The 8,154-nt window shown below is 38.2% G+C and overlaps 1 long non-coding RNA gene across 1 annotated transcript; it reads right to left on the bottom strand.

The window, feature by feature from the left end:
• Positions 1 to 4,697: 4,697 nt before the first annotated feature.
• LOC113011093 (uncharacterized) lies at positions 4,698 to 7,944 on the bottom strand. Its single transcript, XR_003270455.1, has 2 exons — positions 7,914 to 7,944; positions 4,698 to 7,502 (listed from the first exon to the last, which is right to left on the bottom strand). It is a non-coding gene; the product is annotated as an uncharacterized LOC113011093 (long non-coding RNA).
• Positions 7,945 to 8,154: the final 210 nt, after the last annotated feature.

The raw sequence follows: 8,154 nt of genomic DNA, 5'->3' as shown, positions 1-8,154 counted from the left end.
TTACAGTAGGAATCTCCTGCTCTCTAAAAACCAACTTCACCTCAGGCTGTAGTACTTAAACAAATGAAAAAATAACTTTCTTAATGTATTTGTCCTTTAGCACTGTTTTTAGCTGAGTGTGTGCTCCATGGTAAAGCTCTCCTGACTCTCATACAGCAGGTTATTTTTCTCTGCTTCTCCCTCTCCCAATCTCATCACAGATTTGTCCTGTAATTACACATAATTGGTTTCCCGCACCAAAAATCATTCACGCAGATAATTTCTCATTTGTCTCAGTGAGAAAAATGAATGTTAGATTACGAAGAGTTGCATTTTAAATGCTATGTAGAGGCGGCTGTATGCACTTCTGCAAAATGTTTTAATGTTTTCAAATGACTGAAAATCACATATCCGATCAATCACAATGAGAGTATTTTTTCATTCTTTTAGGAATGTCAGAGGGATCCAAGAACTCGATTGTGTGGAAAAGATTATATTCAGTCACTTCAAAACTACAAAGAGAGGCTATTACAATTCACATAGAAAGATGCAGCAAAACTGAGGGGCAAGTTTAATTTGAGGCTTTTTAATTAGTTAAACAAAGTTTGTTTTTGTGGGTTATTTTTTTTCAAACATGATCAGATTGACAGTATAGGTGTCAAATTAAATTACAGGAGAATATGGTATAAAAGTCACATGCCTGCAAAAGAAAAGTGGCACTTTATTTGATTTTGTTTGTCAGGTTTGCTTAAAAAGTTTTGGATGGATTTTCATTACAGTTTTAGAGACTAAACAGTATATTTTACCTGTGTTTACCACCCCTGTGGATTTTAAATCAAATGATCAATATGCAAGTAAAATGCAGATTTTTTTTTTTTCAGGGTTTTGACAAAAACAAATACATCAACGGGAAATGAATCACAAAATTGACTGGAGAAACTACCATAATAAATGTAAGGACTGTAGTTGAGAACCCATGGATAACACCAAATGCTTTCTTTGCTCCCTTGAGATGCTCAGCTTGGCCTTTACTGCAGCACCTTCAGTTGCTGCTTGTTTGTGGGTCTTTCTGCAATCGGTTTTGTCTTCGGACACTGAAAAGCATACTCTACTGGAGTCAGGTCAGGTCAGGTGGCTGCGACTGTGCCATTTCTTTGCTTTAAGAAACTATTAGGTTGCTTTTGCAGTATGCTTTGGGTCCATTTGCGCTTTGAAGTACCGAAGTGCAGTTTTGCAGCTTTTGTATACAGCACAGCCCTGCACACCATCATCAATAAACAATAATTATATGTACGTCTTGGTAGACGTACATATAATTATTGCCATCATCATGTCTCTCCTCCTCCATATTTTTCTCTTCAGAACTCTGTAGATCGGTTTTCTGCCAAGGTCTAATCTGACTTTCTTGTTTTTGACTGGTTTGCACCTTATTGTAAAGTAAGTAAAGTTATACCGCTGTCACCATGGAAGTGACTGGAACACCTGACCATATAAACTTTGACAATGAACTCACTCCATTGGACTTACAGCATATATTTACTGAATATATTTACAGATACATATACAGTGGTCCCTCGGTATAATGCAGTTCACCTTTCGCAGCCTCACTGTTTCACAGATTTTTTTTTTTTTAATGCAATTTTGAGTGCATTGTGTTCTGCGTCCTGATTAGCTATAGACTACAGGTGTCTAACTCCAGGCCACAGCTGAATGGTGGTATACGCAGCTTTAAGCTGAATGAGCAGCACGCCTGAAAGTTAGTCATTAACAGATGGATGTAACAGCCAAACTATCGTTGGACAACGCTGAGTGTCTCCATATTTAACTGTATCCTTTATTTTTCTAGTTTATTTTTCTAGCTTGTCACTTTGAAAATGTAGAAGCTTTTTGAGGCGTTTGATAGATTTAAAGTTACCGTTGCTTCCTGTTGGATATTTCCCTAAATAAGTTCATCTGCCTGTGACTCAGCACCTCATTAGGTTTGTTTTTTCAAATGATGCAACAGCTGCCTTGAAGGAAAGAAACAATTAGGAAAAAGGGGGGGGGTGGGAATTATTTGCTGGAGGATTTCTCAAGCGGTTACTGAAGCGTGGTAAAGTCCTGGTAAAAGTGCAGCTTTTAAAAAAGTTGGGCAGGATATTCGTGGCTGTGCAAATGATCAAAATCTTTGTACTTTCCAATCCATCTGTCAGACTTTCTTGCGACCTTGAATAGAAAGGAAAAACATCTCTTGCGTTTTAGTGCAGCAGTGGAAATGTAAAATATATCATCAGGTTTTCCTTTATGGGTTTTTTTGTGTTGCATTGCTGGAAGTGAGCAAGAGGCTAATGAATTCTGCTTCCTAATCCTGTTGCACAGAAAATTGGCTGCAGTTCAGCCGGGAGAGCAGCAGTGGCGACTCTCAAGCTGTTTCTCAATGAACAGGAATGGAACTAATCAGCTAAAATAATTATTTAAATAATTATTTATACAGCCTAAGCAGAGAAGTCCACACTTCCCTCTCCCTGGACACCACTCGACATGTTTTCCTGAGGCTTTCCCAAACCAGCCAAGAGATGTCATCTCTCCAGTGTGTCCTACTGCCCCGGGGCCTCCTACCTGAAACGCCTAAAACCAAGGAGACCACTCCATGAATTGCCAGATTATCGTCCTGGAGGCCTTTGTGTGTCCTAGTTATCCCAGGAGCTATGTTGTCAGGGATCATTTTTGGGGTCTCCCAAGAGCGAACCAAAAGACTTCTATGAAGAAAATTAAAACATGGGCCAAGTTAGCTCCCCCAGACTGGGGCTACCCAGGCCCCACTTCTGAGACCTGGAAGGTACATCCATCTTTTATAGAGTCTGTGACAGGAAATTGCTGCTTGCTTCATGCCTGAAATCAAAATGTGTGTGGCATACTCACAAAAAAGTATTTTACTACAACTGAAACCTATAAACAACTAATAATTCAACTAAATATATTGTTAAAGCTCCTCTTTTTAAAAAATAAATAAATAAATAAAATAACAATAAATAAAATGAGTTTAAGATTTACGAATTGCATTTGCACGCTGTCCTTTTTTGGAATCGGGGTTGTATTAAATAATCTGTCCTGTTCACAACTGCCTTTATTATTATTTACAGTGAGCAACAAAAGTGTTTACAAGTAGTCATAATACAGCTCAGAGGTCCAGAGAGAAGAAGCAGCAGTCCAACACTCATACCTTAAAGAAAATGTCCTCCTCCAGATGGCGAATATGGTTGTTTAAAAACAATATACTATGCCACAGATGTCATTACAGCCACTTTAAAGCAGACGGCCATGCACAGCTGCTGCATCAGCTCTGTAATTATGTATAATCACACTCAAGAACATCCTGTCTGCTGTTAGCATTCCTATATCAAATCCAGACACTGTCACTGAGTAATGGTGTCACTCTCTGTGTCTGTGTGGGTGTCTCATGCAGGGAGAAGACAGAAAGGCAAAAGTATGTGAAAAGCTGTTGAGAAAGTTGTGATGAAACTTTTGGTTTAAATCTATTGGAAAACACACAAAACCTTCAGGACACAATGTGTTTACAGAGTTGGTGATTGTTAGCCATTTATCGATCGATGCCTCGTTTGTTCACAGGAGAAACCGCACCAGTGCACCCAGCAGGAAAATGGCTCCGGGAGTACATATTACACGGGAGAGAAGCAGGAAATCCACTCGGGAGTCAAACAGACTGAAGGTACGTTTATTCATTTTAGAGATTTTGCTTTGTTAACTCTTTTAAAACACATCTGTCGCTCAAAATGATTTAGTGAGAACTGGCGTCCTCATCATTCTCTGCGCTCCCAGATTCTCGCCCTTTTGACCGTAAAACCATTGTGTCCATTTAGACTGCAAATAACCTAAATGGTTCAGACTTTTAGAATTCTATGAAATACAATTTCTTCCAACTTAAGCATCTTTATTTGTTCTGAATAAAACTCAGGGTGGGGAGCTGTTGCTTTCCTTGCTGCCATATTTGTTTGGGTCAATGAGTCTCGTTTAAGAGATGAATAAATGTGCTTCATGAATACTTGCGAGTATTTACTTTGATCAGCAGCAGAGTTGCTCAATAAAAAGGGAAGCTTTCTTTATTGCAGTGGACACGGTTCCCTGTTTGTGCCCCACATCCCAAATGAAAAGGATATTTGTATTAAGAATGTTTGAATTTCTGTTTAAATCAACTTTTGTCCCTAAAAAGTAAAAATCTTTTTGAGGAAAAATCTTATGCAGGATTCTTCAGACTTAAGCAAAACATGAAGACATTTAACAAATATTAGAAAAAGACAGCACGTGATAAGCAATTTTGCTATACTTGTTATAAATAAATAATACTGGTTAAACATAGTGCAAATAATCTTACTGCTCAGGTCGATTTGAGTGTTTTTAATGGGGCAGAAATATGAACCTTTCTGTGAGCTGGGATAGGCTAGAGCATCGTCATGACCACGAATTCAAGAAGTGGTTTTAAAATGAATGAATAACTGTAATATAAGTGGACCTGGAAATGAGTTTCAGCTGCACGCAGCCAGCCAACACATCACCTGAATGTTCCTCATGTTCATGTATGTTTTATTAAAGCAGTCAAAGGGCACGCCCCCGCGTAAAGTCATGTTTCTGACTATACTCAGGTCAACGATCAGTGTTACATGCTGAACCAGCTGCTGATACTGAAAAACAAACAAAAACAAAAAGAACAGAAGAAGTCATTTTAAGTGAGAAAACGTTTTATTGACAGACGCTACAGGACAAAACGCGAACAGAACTGTTTGATAATCTGAGAACTGTCGACACTCGTGAGACACTGGCTCGCTCATCATGCTGCTGTCAACTTTTTTTTAAATGCATCCTTTATTTTTACCCTTCTAGGAAACTTTTCTCTTAATTTCCTTAGACTTTACAGCTGATATTTCGCTAAGAAGCCAAGTGCACAATTTGGCATTCCTTTATTCTTTCCTTGCTGTGAGGGGCAGCCAATCAGAAGAATGTAAGAGGAACTAAAACGACCCGGTTGAGACAGAGGATGACTCGACATACATTAACAATGTATCGAGTCCAGAGCACACACTGTAGAGCCACTTTTTAATCTTTTAACTCATAGATTTGCACTAAACTCAGATGGATGTTCTTGTCAGTTCTTAAGTCATTTTACTATACTGGACCTTAGTTTAAGATTTGTTTATCTCATAGGGAATAAAGAACTTTTTTTTTTTTTTTAAGTGCCTGTTATTTTTCTTTAAAACAGCAACAATGTTTAGGAAATTATGAGAAAATTTTCCAAGGAATAATCCATAAATCACAACAGGATTTTGGAAAATTGACGTCACTTTGTTTAAATTCAGGACAAATTAGATTTGAACTCTGGTTTCTTGATCGTCACGATGTGGCGTTTGCAAACTGCCCCGCGTATTGACTTGATGGATTTCTGTTTCAGAGGGAAAAAAGCTGTTTGTGTAAGAAAGAAAGCGGCGAGTAAACACAGACACCGAGGGTGGAAAACCTAATTTCTCCTCATAGTTCTCCGAATCGATGTCGGCATCGGCTCCAAGCTGCGTCTCTCACAAGTTCAGACACCAAAGTTTCAGAGCGCTTTAGGTAAAGCGACAGAGGAAGTTAACAGCATGTAGGCAGACTTCAGACTAATCATTCAGTTTAACAGCATTAGATTAGTTATTTCTAATTATGAGAAACTGTTAGCTGGGTTAATGAGCCGTTTGGCTCCAATTTTTTACAAAAACACATCACAGCACTACTTTTTTAAAGGTATATCAAATCACCACTTATGTGCTTACAGATTCAAATTTGACAGATTTTTTTTTAAGGGGATAAAATATAATATTACATCGCCATGAGATTATAATGTGAAATACTGCATAAGGAATCTTAGTGAGATTCAAGTTTTACCTTATAAAATGCATTTCATGTAAACTTTCCCTGAGCTTTTAATCTGCTTGCATATTTCAACAATGAGGATTTCTATTCAAAAGTTCTGAAGTGGAAAAAAGTGACCCTGCGAGGTCCGAGTGACAACTCCAACCCTAAATATAACCAATCAGAATATGTATAATTTGTTCTTATTTCAACTATATTTAGACTGAATTTAGTTTTAATAAAATAAATTGCAATCAAAAACAAAATAACTGAATCACAACCAAAACATTTCTTCCAAAAATGTGAAGTTTTTAGGGTTTGATTACAGCGATCGACTGTGAAACAGACGTGAGAAGCACTTATATCAACAGTGTTCATGTCACGAGGGATGGATGCAGAGGTGAAATGATTCCTGCTGAGCTTCGACAGCACAAACCTTACAAACAGCATCACATCTGGGTTTAATCGCCTAAGAAACAAACGCTGCTTTGTTGACGTGATGCCATTTGCTTTATAATTTCATGCCCAAGTTAGATCAGTTTCCCAGTTTGACTTTCACCGTGAAACACAGCACGTGTAACAGTGTGGGAAGGAAAACAAAGAAAATTACTGCCGCTGCAGAATTAAAGCTATTAACGACCGGCGTTCTCGAAACGTGCTCGTCGTTAGGAACGGCAAATTTAAGCAGTTAAAGTTGTACAAAGCAGCGGGATTTAATCATTTGCATAGCTGATGGCTGACAAAGTTTGCATCATATGCACATCAGAACAAAACTACATATTCTACCTCAAACAAACACAAATGCTGGTTTATCAATCAGTTCACATGAAAAGAAAAGAACCGACAAAAAAGAAAATCGAGCCACCTTAGCTTATTAGCTTATTTCTAACTCAAACTCAAAGATGTGGAGGTTTGTGAGCCCCTCTGACTGTAAGAAGACACACGACTGTGAAAGTTCCCCCTTTATAAGTTTTTATCAGTTCTGAGGAGATGCAGATTGCAGACGGAGCTGCTCTGCAGCCGAAATGTGTCTCGCGCTGCAGTAGAAACGTATTAATCCTCTTTCACAGCCTCCAAACATCCTCAGATCCCATCTTCTCTCAGTTTTAAACTAACTGCAAGCTGACTAACTCGAGGGCCATTTTACGCCAAATGATTAAAGAGATAAACTGTGATTTTAAAAAAAAATTCACAGCAATCCTGTTAATAATCTAATTCTTTGATTTAAATAGAAATTTATGTTTCACTTGCGTGAATTCTTTCAAACGATAGGCAGCTCATTTAAATCATTTCTTTAATGAGACTTTAATGGGAAAAGCTTCCAGTTAAAAAGGCTGCGCTGAATGAAATGCATAATAAAGTCATTGACTAATTACTATGCTTTTTTTTTTTTTTCCCATGGCAGAGCAGGTCTGCCTCCAACAAAGCTTTAAAGTCGAATCTGCTAAATAAAGGGGGGTTTAGGGTGTGTATTGTGCTAAATTCACAGTTTAGGAACAAAGGGTAGTGTGAAGTTACTCCCAGCACCTCTCAGAAATCTGTTTCTCGTGGAAAAATGAACCTCAGACAGAATAATCGGGAGAAAAGACGCTGACATTTTTAGGCTTTCAGGTCCAAGTTGCAGTCATCCTCCCGAGTACGCCCTGGGAAGAAAAGGGAAAGTCATAATTAATCCTCAGTAAACAGACAATGATGCCGCGTCTGCTGTAGAGAGAAACCAGACTTGTGCGTTAAGTTTTAGCTACAATCACGAAACAATTTTCTGATTCTGTTTGTTTGACGTTTTCTGAAAAAGCAGCGCTGAGGCTGCAGTGGAGTTCTGAAATGAAAAAATAAAAGCACATGCTTTTTTTAATCACAGGTGAGATGACCCATGAACACGGCCTCTGAAGAGCCTGTGAAGGCACGAGCAACGCTTCATTTCACATAGAAAATCCTGAACGGTGACTCGGAGACGGCCGTATAGGAGTTAAGCTGAACCTCTGAAAGCAGCGTTTTAAATTCACAAATTAGTTTCAATAAAGTTTAAGTGGAAAGCTCGAGCAGCTACTCACCCAAATTTAAATCAGTTTGTCTTCTTCTTGGAAGATTTTTTCTTTTTCTGGAATAAGAAAAAATAATAATATTGCTTAACTGCTTCTCCATGCAAATTATTTGGAGAGGAAACTTTGAGTTTACTTTAAAATGCCTCGCAGCCAGATGAGTGCCAACACTTCTTCACAGATCTATAAAAAAAAACTTAAGCAAAGACCGAAGATTTCTTTTTCTTGTCTCTTCAAACTGTCAGTCAGTCTC

Source organism: Astatotilapia calliptera, chromosome 18 (assembly GCF_900246225.1).
Source record: "Astatotilapia calliptera chromosome 18, fAstCal1.2, whole genome shotgun sequence".
NCBI lineage: Eukaryota > Metazoa > Chordata > Actinopteri > Cichliformes > Cichlidae > Astatotilapia > Astatotilapia calliptera.
This window is presented reverse-complemented; position numbering and strand designations above follow the sequence as displayed.